Raw genomic sequence first — 22350 nt, 5'->3', positions numbered from 1 at the left:
ATCTGACATGCACACATAGGCATGCACATACCACCCTTTTGAAGATGGGCATATTGCTCCAAAGACAAAAGCAGTCAAACTAATGACACAGCATGAAGTAATTAATACCTCAGAGCCTTAACACATCAGCCTGTAAAACATGTTGATTGACTCTGTTAAATAGTAGGCTTTATTAATGTAATAATTTTACCTTGGCAAGGGTAACAGATTGTGCAGCAATTAAATTCCCTTAAGGAAAGCAATAAATGTCTGTACTAAAAATATCACAGGTTTGGAATGAGGAATTTACATGGCACTCTACATTGACTATTTATGTTTTTCCTCAAATGCCTGCTGCTTGCAGTGTTGTATGTTTTACAAAATGGTTTTGTTTACCAAGGGTTATAATAGGTGTGGGCTTTATTGATTAATGCAGCCTCCTGGATTCAGATAGTAAGATATAGTATTATTAAATGAAATTGTGCTTAACCAGATGTTCAGGGTGTTCAGCTTTTCTATGAAAGAATATATGATGACCTTACTTGTTGCCCGAGTTAAATATCATGGCTTTATGAAATAATATTTCATTAGTAGAGGGGTGTCTTTCTTCGGATAAATCCAGCAGTCATGAGCAATGATGCTGTAAACACAGAGGCTGAGAGTAAGGGACAGGATTTCCAGATTTTATTCTGCAATGTTTGTATTGTCGCAAGTGAAAACAAAGGCTGTAGGTGCTCTTCAAGGCATACCAGGACACCACTGTAAATGGCAGAGAGGTTTAACCATTCTGCAGGCAAACTTTGAAGTGGCAAATGCTCAAATAAAATTTAAAGCTATCATGGGGAATTGGTACAGAGAAATATTGAATATAAATTCAGTATTTTTCTTGTCTGAAACAGCAGGTTTTATGAAAATAGCCAAGCAGAAATCTCTGATTTACTAAGCTTTCCAGCTGTTGACACATGCTTCTGTGCTGAGTCCAGTTTGCTTTCGTTTTTTTGATTTCCCTTTGAAAGCATTCTTTATATCCCTTTTCAGACTGTACTTCCTGGCAGTGCGATGAGGGGAAAAAGCAATGATTTGTCTTCTGAAATGTTATAAATTCCACCATCTGAAATGAACAAAATGGCCTTTCAATAATAACTGGCTGCTACTTGCTGGTCTGGTCTGATACTTTTAAAAGTATGTTTTTATTTTTATAAATAGAAATTTCATCTTGATGCCCTACCACAAATGGAAACGACTCTCTAACCGAATTCTCAGAAACGGAGTGAAGCTGTTTTTTATTTATATAAGTAATAGTTTTGATATTCCTCTTGATCGAAAGCTAGAAGTGCAGGAGATCCATTATGCTTGTAAACGAAGATCTTAGCACTGACTTGAGCAAGACTTAATGTGCTTATTCCATGGTGACTATAAATGATGCAGGAATGCAGCCAATGATGTCCACAGTGTGCATTGGCTGCAGTACTGTTAAGGAGTAAGGAAGAGTGCAGGCATTGTGAATCTCTCACATTTTTAAAGGCAGCTGATTCCTCTCAAAAGGGAGACGCATCCTGTGGGCATCAAGATTCTCTGATGCTCCCTGGTAGAGAGGAAGAAGGAGATCCTCCTTCCATCTTGGGTACAGGAAATGAGAAGCTCCTTTGCTAGTAGGAAGACATTTCCGTACTTACCAATTCCAGGAGCATTAAACCTAAGACAAGGGTTCTACACTGCAAGAAATTCAATGACCCAACTTGAGTTATTAAGGTAAGAAAATTGCTTTTTTTTTAAACTCCCTGATCTGAACAGCATCAGATAAATCCTAATTAAGTTTAAATAAATCCTATTTAAGTTTGCTGACAACAACACTGTCGTTGACCGAATCGAAAGTGGTGATGAATCAGCAGGTGGGAGGGAGTTTGAAAATCTAGCTGGGTGGTGCCACAACAACAACCTCTCACTTAATGTCAGCAAGACCAAGGAGCTGATTATTGACTTTAGGAGAAGGAAACCGAAGGTCCATGAGCCAGTACTCATTAGGTGATCAGAGGTAGAGAGGGTCAGTAACTTCAAATTCCTCCATTTCAGAGGATCTGGTCTGGGTCCAGCACATAAATGCCATTTGAAAGAAATCATGGCAGAGGCTCTACTTTCTTAAAATTTGTGAAGATTTTGCTTGTAATCTAAAACTTCGACAAACTTCCACAGATGTGCAGTGGAGAGTATATTGACTGCTGCATCATGGCCTGGTAGGGAAACACCATCCTATTGAACAGAAAATCCTACAAAAAGAAGTAGATACAACTCAGTCCATCACGGGTAAAGTCCCCCCCCCCCCACCACTGAGCACCTCTACATGGAGGGCTATTTCAGGAAAGCAGCATCTATCATCAAGGACCTCTACCATCCACCATCACTTCTTATTGCTGCCATCAGGAAGGAGGTACAGGAGCCTCAGGACCCACACCACAGGTTCAGGAACAGATGTCACCCGGTAACCATCAGGAAGGAGGTACAGGAGCCCCAGGACCCACACCACAGGTTCAGGAACAGATGTCACCCGGTAACCATCAGGAAGGAGGTACAGGAGCCCCAGGACCCACACCACAGGTTCAGGAACAGATGTCACCCGGTAACCATCAGGAAGGAGGTACAGGAGCCCCAGGACCCACACCATAGGTTCAGGAACAGATGTCACCCGGTAACCATCAGGCTCTGGAACTAGAGGTGATAAACTTCATTCAACTTCACTCACCCCATCACTAAACTGTTCACATAGAAACATAGAAAATAGGTGCAGGAGTAGGCCATTTGGCCCTTCAAGCCTGCACCGCCATTCAGTATGATCATGGCTGATCATCCAACTCAGAACCCTGTACCTGCTTTCTCTCCATACCCCCGATCCCTTTAGCCACAAGGGCCATATCTAACTTCCTCTTAAATATAGCCAATGAACCGGCCTCAACTGTTTCCTGTGGCAGAGAATTCCACAGATTCACCACTCTCTGAACATATATGTTCACACAACATATATGTTCACTTTCAAGGACTCTTTCTCTCATGTTCTTGACATTTATTGCTTATTTATTCATTATTATGATTATTTCTTTTTTAAAATTTTGGTTTTGCAGTTGGTACATTGGTTGTTGTTGGTCCTTTTGGGGCAGGCTTTCATTGATATTATTGTGTTTCCTTTATTTACTAAAACTGTCCACAAAAAAAATCAGGGTTATATATCATGACACATATGCACTTTGATAGTAAATTTACTTTGAACTTTGAATTAGTAATTGCACAACAATTACCACAACAACAATTACCTCCTTTTCTTCGTACTCACTTAACTTGCCTTTTCTCTTGTGAAACTTACAACCCTTATGTGACCTAGCAATCACTTTCTCATAACAGAAATGGAATAAGCTGGAAGCATTCCAAGTAGACACAACATATCGGGTCAGAGACCCTTCTTCAGGTTCGCATTCAGATTCACTTGTCACAAGTACATTGAAACACACAGTGAGGTGTGTTGCTGGCTTTAACAACCAACGACGTGCTGGGGGCAGCCCTCGAGTGTCACCGGTCACTCCTTTGCTAACATGGCATGCCAGCAATGCTCAACAGTACAACACAGGAGGCAGCAAAGCAGAACGCAACAAGCAACAAAACCAACTGTCGCTAAGCAAGCTACTTTCCTCCCTTCCACTCAGAATGAGTAACACAATGACTACATTCTCCAAGCTCTTCTCAAGAACCCCACAAACTCATTCTTGGGGAAGATCACAAATGACACCGAACACTAGACTCCAATAAATGTAGGAAGCTTCTGCCTATAAAACCTTCAGATCAGTCAACAATAGCTTCCGATATGTGGAGTGGGTCACATTTGAGGGTGTGGTAACTCACAACTCGAAAGAAGTGGTTAAGGTTTCCTTTAAGTTTAATTCTATTTTTCTCTCCCACTGTTGAAACTCTCGACAAACCTCAACTTAGTCCATGCTTCTCCATTCCTTTCAGCTGCCGCAAATATCGAACAAGGCTGGCTTCCAGAAGATACTATGCTATTTGATTTGATTTTTGCAAGCATCAACTCAAATAATTATGTCATATGATTATTAGATCCTGGAGTAGAGGAGACAGCTGCACAAAATGACTCACCAGACAGTTGGGCTATGGCTGGGATAATGGGATGGTGCAGGCGTTAAGAAAACAGAGGCTGAGCTCATCATTGGTGTCAGTGAACGTAGCTGCGCCTTTCAAATGCCCTGGTAACAGCAGTGCCAAATCTCTAATGGCTGCAATAGCAGGGCACAATTGCTCAGCTTGGGCAGCTGCAGTTCCCGCAAGAAGCTGGCAGCCATATCCTTCAGGCCCATGGATACCTGAGGTGATCATTAGAGTTGTTGCAAATGTGCTGTTTGCAAGTGCAACAACCTTTTCACCTTCCAAGCTAATTTTCACTATCAATATACTTCACAGATAAATAAACCAGACAAGTTTTTCATGGTTGGTGTAGGGTCAACTTTGGCAGTGCTGAAGTGATGATTGGGTCTCATTTTTCATAACTGTGGTTTTTATTCAGATTTGATCTTGATATTAATAGATCTGAATATGATGATCATGTGAGTGGAGGAATGGATTTGAGGTGTTGACTAGGAGGATTCACTGAAAACTGGATGTTGGATTGCTCACTGAGGCATATACTGAACACGGGAAAGTGAAATGAAGGCAGCCCTTGGAGATTACTTACACCTGGAAGCAAACAATTATTGAATGTAGAATTGTGCAGGATTAGCACATAGAAACGTTGAAATCTAGAGCACATTACAGGCCCTTCGGCCCACAATGTTGTGGTGACCATGTAACCTACTCTAGAAAATGCCTAGAATTTCCCTACCACATAGCCCTCTATTTTTCTAAGCTCCATGTACCTATCTAAAAGTCTCTTAAAAGACCCTATTGTATCCGCCTCTACCACCTTAGCTGGCAGTGCATTCCACACACCCACCACTCTCTGTGTGTGAAAAACTTAGATCTGACATCCCCCTTGTACCTACTTCCAAGCACCTTAAAACTATAGCCCCTCATGTTAGCTATTTCAGCCCTGGGAACAGGCCTATGGCTATCCACAAAGATCAGTGCCTCTCATCATCTTATACACCTCTATCAGGTCCACCTCTCATCCTCCGTCGCTCCAAGAAGAAAAGGCCAAATTCACTCAACCTATTCTCATAAGGCACGCTCTCCAATCCAGGCAACATCCTTATAAATCTCCTCTGCACTCTGTCTATAGTATCCACATCTTTACTCTGTGGAGAAAAATGAATTGCTTTGACTGTTAAAGCACATCAAAAGGTTGCCAAAAGTTAACTGACAATGAACAATCAGCAATTAGTATGAAACAAGATACCTGCAACTAATCTGTAAATTCTTCATAACTCTTTAAGTAGTGAGTGGAAGTTCTCCCATTATGTTCTGCTAGGTAAATTGAGCACACTGTGGATGAAGTACTGATGCATTGATTAATTTGCATCTTATAGGATTCTCATTGCTGACTGTGATTCTTGCCAGATTTATGCCCATTTTATCCAGGAAGAAGAGTTTACTTGCTGCCATGCTATGAGGTGGTAGTCCAGCCATAGTCTAAGAAAATAAGGCGACAAAGCTAACATGCCAATTGGCAATCCTACTTCACAGGTCCGTGTGGTATTTCTTGTGAGGTAATTTTTAACATTAAGTCAAACTGAACCTCAAAACAAGGCTCTTAGTGAGTGTGGAGCTTTGTGGTTCAGCCCCCATCACTTTGATTCTGATGTAATGTCACTGCTAAATGGATAAGAAAGTTTGTTGTGCTCAACCAGACAATACTGAATCAGACCCACTTCCGCCCTTTGTGCCTCGTACTGTCTGACAAAACCTACCAATCACTTAAGTTAGCTCTTCGTTGCACGCAAAATTTTCCATGCTTCTTTCCACAAGGGTGTAAAAAAGGGAATGGTCATTGTTGTAAACTAGCACCAATATATGAATGGGCTCAGTAGAATTATCTAAATTCTGATGTATACAGAGTCAATGTTGTGTTTGAACTCTCATCACAGCCCAAGATATCAGAAATGAGTAATTATTTTTTAAAAGCTAGTCAATGACTAAAACTGCACCTTTTCACATATTGGTCAATCAATGCATTCATGTTATTTCCAGAGAAAAACCGTGGGTACTTGCTGCCATCACTCTGACGTGTTAATGTATCACAGGAACTGAACGTGGATGAAGTGTTTAATGCTCCGTGGAGCACTTGCTATAGCCCTGAAAAGCTAGTGTGCATAGCTTGCTGTGAAAAATGACTTTGAAACAGACAGTACTGTAATGACAAATGATTTGCAGCACTTCTGTGATTTACGTAATTGCCTGATGAAAATGGGGGCAATGTAAAATCTGGAAACTATCCTTTTGCTGCAGAGTTTAAACTTTATTTTTAAGTCAGAGCTGCTCCACCTTTTAAAAGATTTTTGCTTACAATATGCTCCTAATCCTCTGCCAGTTTGACTCTGGGATCAGGATGCTCCCAGCAGATGGTGTAGGCATAAACCTTCTATAGTGTGAGGAGTCCTGTATGGTGCTTGATCTCTAGCAAACAGTATAGGCAGGGAAGGTATATATAATGCATGTAAAGCTTGTTAAAATAATTGCTGCTTATCTAATTACTGATTAGAGAACTGACCACAACTACGTAACTCATAAAGCATGTGACCCTCAATGAAATGTGTAACTGATTGAAGTACTGACAGAGTATGCAAATTGGTGAGGTGCCTGGAGGAATGATGGACTAAGAGAGGTGATGGTCAGCTGGAGACCACGTAACCTGGCACTGCCTGAAACTGCTGCTCTTCATGGCAGATGCTCAGAAACAGGTTTAATTGGAATTAAGCAGAGACCCAGACCTGTGGTCTCTGATGCAGAGAGATAGGTCAGCAGCAAATGGCAGTGGAACACAGAAGTTCTGGATAAGCTTCATCCCTGTACAAGTACAGAGTAAAATGTGCACGTCACTGTGGAAATGATGATTGGGGGCTTTATTCAGGAAAAACAGAATGATTATTTCCTTTCCTATTATCTGGCAACAGTCTAGTGATGTCTACTTGCAACAGGTTTCCCTGAAGGACAGTGGCCAACTTGTATCCATGTGACTAATCTCTGGGTATTGTGCAGCAACTCACTTGAACGGCATTCAGCTAGCCTGTGACATCCAAATCTATTTCTGTTCCCCAGGAAGTCCCATAATGCCTTTTATTTGCACATGCTACAAGCCGAAGAATTTCTTTAATACGTAAGTGGACCATGCACCTTCTTCTAGCTGGAGAGCATACTCTTTGTTTAAGATTTACTAAAGGCCATATGATCACAGCAGTTTACCTATTTTGTGTTCCATATTGAGTGGATCTCTGTTGCTGATGCATTCGTGCCACTATCATCGCAGACAATAGACTGAAACATACTTCTACTGTAAAGAGACCAATTCCGAACCTAAAAACTTCTCTTTTTTACACATAGTTCATTAAGAACAGGATATAGGTTTAACAACAAAATGCATCTATATCCTATTTCTCCTTGCAACATGAAATAATCAGTTACATTTAACTGCTTTTATTACTGACTACGTTTGTTCTTAAGAAAGCAGTCTTTCTGAACAATTCTTCAGTACCTGCTGGTTTAGAATGTTCTTATTTTCATTCTGGAATGACTCAACCTTTCTCCAGTGAACAAAGAATTAAGGCCTTTCTGTCTATAGTCGATAGTTTTGACTGCCTATGATACACTTTTAGAAACAGGATGAGAGGCAATAAAAACAGAAAATGTTAGACTGTAGTCAGTTGGGAGACATGTAGAAAGAGATTCAGTTTACATTTCTGGTTGAAGACCCTTCTTTAGAACTGGGAAAGAGAGAAAACAAGTTGAGCTTAAGTTGCAGAAAGGGTTAAAAAGAATGGATAAGAAGGGGAATAATGCTGATAGAGTGAGATTAGGCTTTCCATGGGAATAAGCTGTAAATCACATCATCTGTTCAGTGGGTAATGGGAACCATTAAGGTGGATCTCAGGGGAGAACATCAAGCATCCTACAAATTTCCACAGCTATTCCTTCTTTCAAACTCCCACTGTTAAGCCATCAAACAGTTGATCTCATTTGCAGCTTAGAGTGGAAGTATGGAAAATATTTCATTTGGGGGAATTTTAAATTAGAAGCAAGGAATAAACGATTGCTACTACCAAAATGTCAGCAGTAGACTCTTTACTTAGAGAATGGACTGAATGTGTCATCACAGAGTGGTTGATGGTTGGCATCCATCTGTCTCAAAGGACAATGGACGATGGTGATTATCATCACAAGCCTGGGCAGAAGGTATGGAGCTCCTGAGATGCCCAGTCATCAAGACCCCCTCTCGGCCTCACCCATGCAGTCCAAAAGAAAGCTTATGAAGCAATACATTTGGCACCAGCTTGGCTGCAGGAACTGCCGGAAGGATATTCATTGACATCCAGCCGCCTTAGGAGCTTCACTCCGGATTTGCTTTCTGGGTTTACTCCCATGCGCTTCGTCTCTCCCGGGGCTGCCCACAAGGCAACAGGGTTATTCATCCATATTTGAGGACGTGGTTCATGAGTACAAGGGTGTATCCACACACTGGTGGGCCTGCATGCTACGTGTGCAGGGGCCGGACCTCCTCTCCAACCACTGTAGTTCAGCCTGAGTCCGAAAGGAGTTTAGTTTCTGTGTGTCACCAGCGAGGAGGCTTTACATGAGGCTTGCTGTTGGAGAGGCTATGTACTACCAGGGAGAGACTTACATATTCAGGTCTCCTCTTTGCACAACTGCTAACCAGCAGTTGAAGCAGAAAGTGAGAGCGACAAATACTACCACACTGGATGCACCACAACAACCATTTTGACACCCAGCCAGCGGATACTTCTGATAAACAGAAGAGCATGCATAGAATCAAGATCTTACTGCCCTGACTCCGTGCTTTTAATTTTGTGTTATTATGGCTCATCAAAACAGCAAACCATTCCTTCAACTATGCTTTATAAAATTTGAGTTGTGACATATCCAATAGCAATTCTTATGAACAAATTCATTTAAATTTAACATTTAATGATGTCTGCAGTGCTTAAGGAAACTAGTCAGTAAATTACTTTTAAAGCTTTATCACAATATCACAGCAGATATAAAAGTGATTTAATGCACAGCAAGGTCCCACAGAAAGTAGTTTGTAAATGGCCATATAATCAGCTTAGTCTGGACAGCCTGCTTGAGAACCTATGGGAGCCAATAATATCAGATGAAAGGTCCAAGGTGAATCTTCCTTTATTTAGCTCATGACCATGAAGTAAACTTGATGAAAACTTTGTATATTAAACTTGTTTCTCTATTTATACCTTTCAGGATTATTACTGAGGAACATTTTAATCACCACCTCAAGGTTTATGGAATCAAATGAAGCAGTTGTGATGCAAATTCAAAAGAAAGCACAAGGCATCCTGAATGATCTTCTATGACAGATCTGGAAACCACGAGAAGGTAGAAATTATTGTCTTTCATGCTGATTGAGTGGATTCCACACATATAAAATCCTAGAAAGACCAAAGAGACTGCTGAGGGGAGGTTTGGTAGTATATGAATTGTGGACGGGGGTTTGGATTATTAGAAGCTGTTCCTATTGCTAAAGTGATAGAGATGTAAAGCTTGCAAGTATAAAAAGAAAAAGGATTAACAGTCACACAAAGAAAAAAATTGTTATGCAGAATGTGGTTGAAATCGGGAATGCAGGTTCCACAGTGGCTTTCAAGCAGGAATTGATTCAAGATTCAAACTTTGTATATCACATGTAGATCAAAACTTACAGTGAAATGCATGGTTTATCTTAGCAACCAACACACCCCAGGGTATGCTGGGGTCTGCCCATGAGTGTCGCCACACCTTCCAGCGCCAGGATAGCATGCAGAGCAACACAGAACACAGCAAGCAACCAAGCAACAACAGTAAAACAAGCCGTGTTCCTCCCTCCTTACCGTACACATACACAGTCCTCCAACCCTAAAACTTCACCTTCAAGCCTCAAGCAGACTTGGATTTGGACTTGAACACACAGAAATTGGGCCTTCAATGACCCCGGTGTACTCACAGACCTGGGGCTCAGCTCAGTTTCCAGACTTCTGATTTGACCTTGGGCCTCAATCCTTGACATTGGCCCCAGGACTGGCTAATCCTGGACACTAGACCTCAAAATCCAAACTTCCTGATGGCGGGACCCCAAATAGTCCAACTCCAGTCTAAATGATTTGTGAAACCAGGTTGTCATTGCAACTGATTTCTCCTACCCACACGAAACTCTTGACTCTGGAACCTGCTGGTCCTGGGGTTGGTAACCAGCTGGTCAGCTGGTTTGGCATCCGGCTGGGCATCCCAGCTTGGCCTGTGGTTGTCTCATATCTGCATTACTGGTCTTCAAAAGCAGAGTAGAGACTGTCCCCCACATACCTGTCCCTAAACCCTAACCTGACCCCTACCTCCTCCCATCCCTGTCCCCAAAAACATCCCTACAAACCCAAAAACAAACTTAAAAAAAAACAACTAAAACTGAGCCACAACCTCAATAGAATTTGCAGTTTGCACAATCTTGAAAATAATTGGAAAAATTCAGATAAATTAAAAAAAAATACCACAGAGAAAAGGACAAATAGTGAGAGTAGTGAGTTGTTCTGGTTGGACATGAGGAGCTGATAGCCTCTTAAAGTTCTTTAAACATTTTGTGGTTCTATCATGACAGTTTTTGGAAGAAGGGTAATTGTGATCATAATCTCCTATTCCTTTCCCCCAGCTCTGCAAATTTTACCCTCACAAGTATTCTTTTGCTTTATTATTGAATTTTTGTTCTGTATCCTTTTAAATAGGAAATCAAGAAAGGAACATAAAGATTGAAAATGATTTTCTCCCCATATCACCTAAATATATGTCTTTTGTTTACCATCTCATCAGACTCATAATTACTCCACCTTACCTGATTTTGAATGACTCTGTAATGTTATCAGTATGCAATGGATTACACAAAGATATATCCAAGAGATATAGCAACTTGTTTTCATGAATTCATCATTTTCAATGCTTTATGATCTCGATAAAATTTCCTTCAACCTTTACGATTCAAAATTCCCTAGTCCCTTCAAGTTGACAAATACTTTATCCTTTGGAATAATTCTGGTTAGTCCTTTGTATGCCCTCTAAACTTGACATTTTACTTTAAGTGTTAATGCTCGGAAATGCATGCAATAAGTTGATCCAAGCTAGTTTCAGTCACCCCAAGATACACAGACCTATTAAAGCCATGCTCCATGACGGATAGGAGTCCGTCTCTCTCACCCAAAAGGTCTGGGCATTATTAGCACTGATTATATTATTTTAATTATTTCTTAGTGTTTAATCAGTATTAGTTAATTTTCTTCTAAATTTTAAATGTTTAGTAATTACTTTTTTTTATTATTTAATGAAAAGTATTTTAAAAATATCTCTGAATATCAGATATATTAAAAAAATTGCAAACAAAAATGTCTCCCAGCTTTGACAGGCAATGAAGCACTAACCCCAGTCCTGCATGGTGCCAGAGTTGTCATGGTGATCTGGGGTGGAGTCCCGGTAATATGCCAACTGAGGCTCTACTTTGCCTCACTGGAGCCCTCCATGTGGTGAAGGTATCAGCTCAATCTACCCTCTGCACCTGACTCCTGTCAGTGCAGGTGAATGGGCATTGTGTGTGTTCAGTCTTTGTGGTATGGTGGGCCTGATCCAGTTTGATATGTCTTGCTAATCTGCACAAATTAAGCAGCCCCATCACCTCAATAAAGTTACTCTGTAAATAGATGAGCTGTAAATCAGGGAGGGATTTGGTTTTAGTGGCATTTAGTTCAGCTCAGTAGTAGCAGGAAATGAGACATCACTGGTTCAAAGTCAAAGTTGAGTTTGTTGTCATATGTACAAGCATTTGTAGGCACAAGTGCAATGAAAAGCTTACTTGCAGCAGTATCTGTTCAGTTCTGTTCAATGGGAGATGAGCTGTCTCCTGGGCTATGGACAGGAAAAACATCAAATGTTGTGTTTATGTTCTGAAGGTCTGCAAACCAATATTGTTCCTCTGCAGTCTAGCTACAAATGGACCTCTTGCTGCTGTTCTAGATCCATAATCTAAACAGAGTGTACAGAGACAACAGAGATTTGTGTTTACAGTGGCACAATGGTACAGATGATAGAGCTGCTGCCTCATAACTCCAACAACCCGGGCTCAATCCGGACCTCGGGTGCTGTCTCTGTAGTGACTGCGTATTCTCTCTCTACCCACTTGGGAAATTTTTTCTGGATGCTCTCGTTTCTTTATGTGGTCCAAAGACATGCAGGTTAGCAGGTTAATTGCCTTACAATAAGACGCCCTGAGTGTATATTGCAGGTGAGTGGTAGAATCCACAGGATTTCTTAAAAATGTGTGGAAAATAAAATAGGATTGGTTTAAATGTGTGTTTATTGACCAGTGTTGCATTGTTAGTATGAGGGATTTGTTTCCAAGCCATATGACTCTAAATATACCTCAGCATGTTTACTTCAAAAGGAATAGAGAGCATTAGCAGGGAGGAATCATTCCACTTGAAAAAGCATCTTTCTAATCTCTGCCCTGGTTGATTGGTACATTCCATTTCTTGCTACATCATTCATTGTGTCAAGCAGTATTTAGAGGATTCTTTATTTCAGATCAAAATTTATAAAGGCAACTTTGGAAAAGAAGCCTCAAATTAGCTAATTTTAAATGTCTGTGGTTTTGGCAGTCATTTTACTGCCAATGACTAGCTATCAGCTATTTCTGATGCCTATGAAGTTGCCGAGTTCAGTCAACTGGATTGTTGACCCCATGACATTGGGAGCTCAGACACCTCATAAAAAATCCTATCCAGAAATAATTTTGCAACCATTAAATATGCAGTACTGACTTTTTACTGTACTTCAAGCCAGAAAGCTAAAACAATGTAAGTAAAGGTTTATGATTATGTTATAATTGGAAAATAGTCATGTACAAGTAGAATATTTTAGGAGGAAATTACCATGATGTTGGAATATGCTTGACCAACAAAACAGTGAATGTAAATTGTAGACGAGTTGCACTCAAAATTACAGGATAGTTTACAAATTTTCCAGAATATACAAGATCCTATTGGACCTGAAAAGTTATGGAGTAACTATCTGCTGTTCTAGAAATAACTTAGGTATGAGGACTGCAACCCATAATTAATCCATTACAATTCATCCTAGCAACACCCTGCTGGTACTCGTTAGCATGACTCTTCATGTTGGTTGTTCTGTTCATTGGCTGCATACCTCACTTAGTAAGTGTTCACTTAAAGAAAAGTTGTGTAGGAAGATCACGTGTGTTAATGAGGATCAGTGTGGGGACTTCTATTATTTGCAGATGACACAAAAGTTGGTGAGTTCTGGTTAGTGAAGAAGGCTGTAAAGGACTCAGAGATGAATTGCAGATATGGGCAGAGAAATGGCAAATGTAGTTTGCCATGTTGCATTTTGAGAGATAAGGAAAATGTACACAGTAAACAGCAAGAATCTTAAAAGCATTGATGTACAGAGGAATCTTGGGATCCATGAAAGTGGACAACACTGGTAAATAGGACAGTAAAACAAGTATGTATTATGCTTATCTTCCATTGGTCAAAGGTTACCACCGATACGAGCCTATAAGGACAATATAACAATACTGACGACAACTGTCCCCTGCACCAAGAGACTTCTGCAAAAGCTTCATCAAAACATCACATGGGCGAGGATGAAGATCAAGCCCAGCAAGTGCAGAAGCATCTCCCCTGTCAAAGGTCAACTCACGGATCAAAGATTTCATATTGATGGAACACTTGTCCCAACTGTTTCAGAAATGCCAGTGAGGAGCTTGGGCCGATGGTATGATGCTAAGCTCAAGGACACCGAGCAGTTTAACCAACTCAAAAAGGATACCATCAGGTACATAGCTCACGTCAACAAGACCTTGCTGCCAAGAAAACTCAAGCTGTGGTGCTTCCAGTTCGGCATACTCCCAAGACTCATGTCGCCATTAACAGTGTATGAAATACCCATCAACAAGGTGGAAAAGCTCGAAAGAGTGATCAGCACACATGTGAAACAGTGGCTTGGACTTCCACAATGCTTAAGTCATGTTGGACTGTATGGAACGGCAAATTGGAATTACCAATTACAAGTCTTGTGGAAGAATTCAAATGCACCAAAGCAAGGTTGGTCATTACCCTCACTGAATCTGAAGATGCTGTTATTCGAACAGCGCCCCCCCCCCCCCCCCCCCCCGTGTGGCAACAGGGAGGAAGTGGACCCCATCTGAAGCCATTCAGAGTGCTAGGTCTGCTCTTCACTTCAGGGATGTGGTTGGCCAAGTCCAACATGGGAGAGCCGGTCTCGGGCTCGTCCCAAAGGCTCCTCAATGGCACAAGGCAACAGCAGTGCAGAAGAGACAGCTCGTGGTGGAGGAGGTGATGAGACAGGAGGTGGCAAAGCGACATGCCAGAGCTGTTTCAATGGCCAAGCAGGGCCAATGGACTAATTGGGAGCCGGGAAAAGAGGAAACTCAGTTGGTGTGACATCTGGGAGATGGAGGGATCTCAGCTAAGTTTTGTCATCAGAGCCACTTATGACCTCCTACCACACCTCAAAACCTGAACCAGTAGTGGGGAGAAGACCCCACTTGATCTCTTTGTCAAGCACCTGGATCACTAAGGCACATTTTAACAGGATGCACCATGAGCCTCAGCCAGGGGTGGTATACTTGGCAGCATAACCAAGTTCTCAGACAGCTGGCATCAATCTTGGAACAGAGGCAAACCACTGTAAATGCTCTCCCACAAACATCGGCAGAAAATATCCATGTTACACGATTTGTACCAGCAGGCCAACCTCCAGAGCACCAAGTAACATGAATGGATATAAGCATTCTGCATGTTGCTCAGGATTGGAAAATGGACGTGGACTTGGAGAAAAAGCCCAGACATTGCGGCTACAACACTCTGGCCAGTCATAGTCCTGTGGTCCACAACAGCCAAGCTGGCATATGTTGTGGAATTGACAGTACCATGGGAAGATGGCGTTGAAGAAGCTTATGAGAGGAAAAAGACCAAGTACTCTGAACTGGCAACTGAAGCTGCTCAGAACGGCTGGAAGACCAAAATTTTCCCTGTAGAAGTGGGATGTAGGGGATTCGTTGCTACATCTACGACCAGTCTATTGAAGAAGGTGGAGGTGAGGGGTGTCTCCCTCCAACAAGCAATCAAGTCCTTGTCAAATGCAGCAGAGGAAAGCAACAAATGGATTTGGATTAAAAGGAAAGACAACAACTGGGCTGCAAGATGAAGGCAGGAGGGTACGGAACTGGGGGGCGGGGGTGTATCTGGGACGCCAGATAGCACCGTTGAGCCCTCTGGAGACGTCGTGGGCTTATCAACGAAATGTCAAAGAAGGAGGGTGCCCACCTGATGATCCCGATGATGTAGCAACCCTCCTTGTCTCCACTCCAAGCCACTGCCAACATCGAGAGTGCCGACTTTATCATTGGGATTGAAACATCAAGCCCTAGTAGCTCTACTCTACTTTGGTCATTGCATTGGGTGTAAGAATCAGGAAGCCATGTCAAACTATATTAGTCTGCATTTAGAGCATGGTGTTCAGTACTGATCACCCCATTACAGGAAGGACGTGAAGGCTTTGGAAAAGGGCAGAGAAGGTTCACCAGGATGCTGCCTGGATTAGAGTGTATGTGCTATAGTATAAGGATAGGTTGGCCAGACTTCAATCGTTTTCTCTGGAGTGCCAGAGAATAAGGGGAGATCCAAAAGAAGATTATAAAATCATGAGTGGCATAGATAGGGGCAATAGGCTGAGTCTCTGTCCCAGGGCAGATACATGAAATATTAGAGAACATGGCATTAAGGTGAGGGGTGGGGGAATTTAAAGCAGATAGGTCGGGCAAGTTTTTTTTGTACAAGGTGCTAGCTGCATGGAACATGCTACCAGGGGTGGTAGTGGAAACAGATATGATAGTTGCATTTAAGAGGCATTTAGGTAGACACATGAACATGGAAGGAATAGAATGACATGGATTATGTGTAGGCAGATGGGATTGGTTTCATTTAACAATGTGGTCAGCAGAAAAATCTTTGGCCAAAAGGTCTGTTTTTGTTCTATGTTCTATGAAGATATGTACAGGCCAGTCTTAGCATGCTGTCATATGTCAATCTTTAAACGACATGAGAGACTGCATATGGAACAAATAGCATTTGTGGCGGAAAAGGGACAATAGATATTTTGGGTCAAGACTTGGGTCGAAGGGTCTGAGAGACTCACTGTTTCCTAGTCCAGACGCAGGGTCACAGCCAAGAAAGTTGACAACCTCTTTGTCTCCACAGATGCTCCTTGACCTGCTGAGTTCCTCCAGTTATTTGTTCTTTTTTTTGCAACAATCTTTTGACATCTAAAACTTTGACAAGCTTCTACAGATGTGTAGTAGAGATTATATTGACTGGCTGCATCACAGCCTGGTATGGAATCACCAATTCACTTGAAAGAAAAATCCTACAAAAAGTAGTGGATATGACCCAGTCCATTACAGGTAAAGCCCTCTCCCCCAATCAGCACGTCTACATGAAACTGTCACAGGAAAGTGGCATTCATCATCAGGGACCCTCACCACCCAGGCCATACTCTCTTCTCATTGCTGCCATTAGGAAGAAGGTACAGGAGTCTCAGGACACACACCACCAGTTTCAGGAGCAGTTACTACACCTCTTATCCCAAAGGGGATAACTTCACTTGCTCCATCATTGAAATGTTCCCACAACAATGGCTCACTTTTAAGGACTCTTCATCTCACGTTCTCAATATTTATTGGTATTAATTTATGTATGTATGTATGAATGTATGTATGTATGTATGTATGTATGTATTTGCACAGTTTGTTGTATTCTGCACACTGGTTGAACACCCAAGTTGGGTGGTCTTTCATTGATTCTGTTATAGCTATTATTCTATGGATTTATTGAATATGCCCACAGGAAGATGAACCTAAGGGTTGTATATAGTGACGTATATGCACTTTAATACTAATTTTACTTTGAACTTTGAATCCACCGGCTGCGCATTCACCATCCAAGCTATTGCACCAGGTCTGAGTGGCAGAAATATGAAGAACAGGGATCATCACCAACAAACAAGGTCAGTCACAGGACCAGCTGTTGCCCCTCATGCCACATTATCAGCGAGCCATATTCCAGCCAGGATAAGGTCTGTTTACCGCCGGGATGTTTGCAATGTTACAGAATTGTAGCTGTGTCAAATAACAAACCAAATTCCACCTTTTTGATGATTTCCCACTGCTTTAATGATGGACTATAGCAAGTGTGATCAAAAGTCTCCTGATTGACTATGAAGTATGACACTGTTCTAAGAAGACTGAACTTCATGTCTTTGGGACGTTAAACTGAATGCCTTGGTGCAGCAGATACAGTCATTGAGTACAGACGCATATCCTCTGGCCCATCACATCTATGCCAGCCATCAAGTACCTATGTATACTAATCCTATTTATCAACACTCGTTCCATAATGTTACTACGCCAAAGCGATTCAAATCCTCATCCAGATGCTATTTAAGTGTTGAGAGTACTTAGTTCTACTAGTTTCTCTGTAAGTGTCATCCAGATTTGAACAACCAGGATGATAATCTTCCTCAGGTGGAAAGATGAGAAAGAGAAAGAATGTGATTCATAGGTCATTAAGAAGCTCTCCAGATAAAAGCAATTGGAGTTTACAGCATTATCCATTTGAAGTTAAGTTGCAGTACCTGAATACATTCCACAAATGGTCTACTGACCTCAGAAGGCAACTAGCCTCAGGCACTAATGAAGCATCCCCAGTCACACACCTCCCAGAAATCTCCATCATTCAGAACTCACAACTAATATCCATGGTTTGCTCTCAGCACAGTGGGAAGTCTTATGCCCAGATCCAAACATCAGCTTTCCAACCACAACAGATACGTCACTCCCAAACACTTGCTGACATGGTTCTCTCTCTCTAATAGGACAAGGGTACACGTCAGTTGGCCAGGGATGAGTGCAGCCAGACAACATCACCCCAGGTAATGATGCCATTTTACATCAATGAACCAGACATGATTAAAAAGGGTGGCTCATTAATATCTGATTGGCCAGATATCAAGCTCATTTTCTCCTTAACCCACAATTTCCATAGAATACAAACCCCACTCTTGGCATAACAGTATTCATGATCCCATTCCACAGGTGCCATTGTTGTTACCTGTAAGTCAACCAGCTCGGAGCCACCCATCCCAAGGTGCTGCCATTTTAATCTGGACTCACCGTACAACTGCATGTGGCTGCCTTCTTTGAATGCAGTCTCCAATGTGAAGGCTTAGCAGTCTTTCACCAGCCCTAATGAATTTTACTGCAACATCATATCCCAGAGGTGTAACCCTCACTACAAAGAGAAGTACACCACAGGTTAGGTTGTGAATGGGGAATTGGTAGGTCAGGTAAACCAAGTAATTTGGCAAGGAAGGGAGCTGTACAAATTGCTTTTGTTCTTCCTCATCGTCCTCCTTTTCCACCCTTTCCCCTCACCTTCTGGAGATTCTCACTGCACAACTGGTCACCAGTCCTTTGCTTCCATTATGGAGCAGTTGTATACTTCCAAGTCAAAATCAAAATCAAAGTCAATGTTGTGCACTTGGCAATTGATCGCCATGGATCTTGAGGGGTGGTCTGTGGAATGCTATTTTGGCCCTCAAGCACGTGGCATTATCACATCCCTGGTCCTTGCTGTCACATTTGGTGTAGCAGCATGGCTTTTGTTGTGTATCTGTATGCCAGGACTCTAGTAAGAAAGCCCAGGTCTCTCTGTGAATATCCTTTGGATTGTCATATTGACACAAGAGCCTGTTAACCTGGCGACTAACGCAGAATGGAAGTACTTGACTCCTGCCATGAGACTGAACATTTGATTTACATGATATACAATGGACAATCACACATCACAGCTATTACAACACGGGACATCAGAGTTCTGAGTTCAATCCTGCTGCCCTCTGTAAGGAGCCTCTGTTCATCCTCCCCGTGAATTTTCCTCAGGTGTTCTGGTTTCCTTCCACAGTACTAAATGTACAGGGTAGGTTAATTGTTCATTGTAAATTGTCCTATGATTGGGATAGGTTTAAACGGGGTTATCAGGAGTTGCTGGGTGGCATGGCACAAAGGGCCAGAAGGGCCTATTCTGTGCTGTATCTCTAAATAAATAATTAAAATATTCATGAGTATATCGAGGGAAGGAAGAGCCTTCTGGTTGTCTGGCATCTCTGAGGTAACCTGTGAAACCTGCAGTCAGTGACACGCTGCTTCACAGAGATGCTTGTAATCCTCTCAGATTACTGGCTCCAACTCTCTGACAAAAGAGGATGAAGTGTAGTAATCTCCCTTTTAAAGCAAGTCTCCATGGTTATTCACATGCAAAAGTGGGCAGTTCCCTGTAAAATGCAACTACAACGAAACTTGCACATGAAGTTCGTTGTCAAGGTCATCTTGGGAGCAACTGGACTGTCCTACCCCAGAGTTCATGTCCTAGCCTGAGTTGCTTTGTGGCTGGAGTGGGTGGCAAATTTCATTGAGGATATTCTTACTGAAATAGTAAAATGTCATTGATTGATCCTTGCAGAGTCTTGGGCAAGAGCATTTTGGGTGAAGCATTATGGCCTTCTTCTCTACTCCCCCCTCTTCTATCACATTGTTGTTCCCTGTGTTCACATTATTCATTATTCCAAAGATAATGCCTGTTAATGCATCCATATACCAGAACAGTTAGATAGTGGAGAGGTTTGAAGTCTTCCAGCAGTTGGTATACCATAATCACAGGACTTAATCAACCTAAAGCAAGATCTCAAGAGATTAACAAACTCTTGTAGAATTGTAACAGCAACCAATAGAGATCAGTCAGTAATTAATCTTAAAGTAATTGATAGTGCCTTTGATTGACGTTGCAGCTTAGTTATTCCATTGGTAGATGCACTTTAACCAGTACAGTCGGCCCTCCTTATCTGCGGATTCCACATGCACGGATTCAACCAACAGCAGATCGGGAAAACCCGGAAGTTCTCTCTCCAGCGCTCGTTGCTTGAGCGTGTACAGACTATTTTTTCTTGTCATTATTCCCTAAACAATACAGTATAACAACTATTTACATAGCATTTACATTGTATTAGGTATTATAAATAATCTAGAAATGACTTAAAAGTTCAGGCAGACCCCGGGTTATGAATAAGTTCCGTTCCTGAGTCCGTCTTTAAGTTGGATTTGAAGTCGGAACAGGTACATCCGGTATTATTTAGCGTCAGTTAGTCAAACCTTTTTCTTAGTATATAGTACATATTTTACCTTCCTATATATATAAAACACTTAATAAACATACGTATTTCAATAATTTAACCACTGCGTTGCTTAGTAGTAATTGTAGCTTTCATCGGGGCAGGGCCTTTCACATTCTCCATTAAAATTGTTCTGATCGTTGACCGACTGTAGCCTAACACTTTTACAGTGACCGATGGCATTTCACCTCTTTCCAATCGCTTTATTACTTCCACCTTATTTTCAATCGTGATCGTGATTATTTTTGTGAAGTTAAATTCAGTAGAATACAAATCTTTGGGGAAAGAAAAGGGAAGTAAAAGAGTAAATGTTTGGGGAGGATGGGGTGGGAATGAGGTTCCAAGATTTACCAGGATGCTGCCTGGATTAGAGGGCATGCCTTGTGAAGAAAGGTTGAGTGAGCCAAGGCTTTACTCTTTGGAAGAGGATGCGACGTGACTTCTTAAGGTGTACAAAATGGTAAGAGGCATAGATCAAGTGGACAGCCAGAAACTTTCTCCCAGGGCAGAAATGGGTAAAACAAGACAACACAATTTAAAGTATTGGGAAGAAAGAATAGAGGGCGCGGATGTCAGAGAGCAGTAGGCGCGTGGAGAATTTCTGCCAGGTGTGGTGGTAGAGACAGATACATTAGGGATATTTAAGAGACTCTGATAGGCACATGGATGAAAGAAAAATTGAGGGTGATGTGGGAGAGAAAGCTTAGATTGACCTAGGAGTAGGTTAAAGGGTCAGCACAACATTGTAGGATGAAGGGCCTGTACTGTGATGTACTGTTCTACTAAGATTGTGTGGATGCTAGTTTGAAGGTGAAATGAAATTTCAGCCATTTTGGAACATGATAAGGAAGAGATATTTTGGAATCAGGAGATGGTTTTCCTGTAGCAGCGGCAAGAGATTCATCTCCTAACATCCGTCGACTTTCCTGGTGTCTCGAAGTTGCACATCAGGAGTGTGGCAGAACAATGAATATCTGTATGAATGGAGCTCATTTTTTACAGGACACTGCAGATGCTGGCATCTGGAGCATAATAAGACAAGCTAAACAACAAATGACAGTGACTTGGGCAGTATCTGTGGAGAGAAAGGGACAGTTGATGTCTTGGGTCAGACTCTGTATAAAGGAATGACAGCAAGTATAAGGGAGTGAAGGGGAGGGGTGAGGCAGGAGTTAACAAGTAATAGGTGGATCCAGGATGAGAGAGGTTGATGGACAGAAGGAGTAAGTGGGGATGGAGTGGTGGAGATAGTGACAGAAGCTGGGAGGTGATTGGTGAAATCTTTGTGCAGATTCCATAATCAGTCACAAAGGGTGGCAGATTATGGAATCTGAGAAGAAAGGAAAGTTTTGAGTGGAACCAGGTAAAGCAGGAATGCCGGGTAAAAAGGAACAAAGTAAATTCATTTTCAAAGTATATGTATGTCACCATATACAACTCTGAGATTCATTTTTTTGTGGGCATTCACAGTAAATACTGGAAACAATGAAAGACTGCACCCAACTGGATGGACAAACAATCGATGTCCAAAAGACAACAAACTGAGCAAATACAAACAATAATAATAATAATAAATAAGTAATAAATATCAAGAACATGAGATGAAGAGTCCTTGAAAGTGAGTCCGTATATTGTGGGAATGGTTCAGTGATAGGGTGAGTGAGAATGAGTGAACAGTGAGTGTTGGGAATGAGGAAACGAGTGGGTAAAGTGTGTGGGTGCTAGACAGATGTGCTCATATGCGGGAGGGGAAAGAAGTGCGAAATGGGGGAAATGATACGCATCATCCAGGATAAAGCAGCCCACATGATTGGCACGCCACCAACCACCATGGTGCAGTGGCAGCATTTCGCA

The 22350-nt window shown here is 41.8% G+C and overlaps 1 protein-coding gene across 1 annotated transcript in view; it reads left to right on the top strand.

The window, feature by feature from the left end:
- Nucleotides 1-1339: 1339 nt before the first annotated feature.
- Nucleotides 1340-22350, top strand: part of ptprc (protein tyrosine phosphatase receptor type C) — a 226768-nt gene continuing 205757 nt past the window's right edge. The window contains exons 1-3 of the mRNA XM_073063453.1: nucleotides 1340-1731; nucleotides 9403-9537; nucleotides 18145-18201. The gene's annotated coding sequence lies outside the window, so the exon portion shown is untranslated. The remainder of the gene's footprint in view (nucleotides 1732-9402; nucleotides 9538-18144; nucleotides 18202-22350) is intronic.

The sequence above is a fragment of the Hemitrygon akajei genome, chromosome 12 (genome assembly GCF_048418815.1).
Source record: "Hemitrygon akajei chromosome 12, sHemAka1.3, whole genome shotgun sequence".
In the NCBI taxonomy this organism is placed as follows: domain Eukaryota; kingdom Metazoa; phylum Chordata; class Chondrichthyes; order Myliobatiformes; family Dasyatidae; genus Hemitrygon; species Hemitrygon akajei.
The sequence above is the reverse complement of the archived record's forward strand: the minus strand, read 5'-3'. Positions and strand labels throughout refer to the sequence as shown.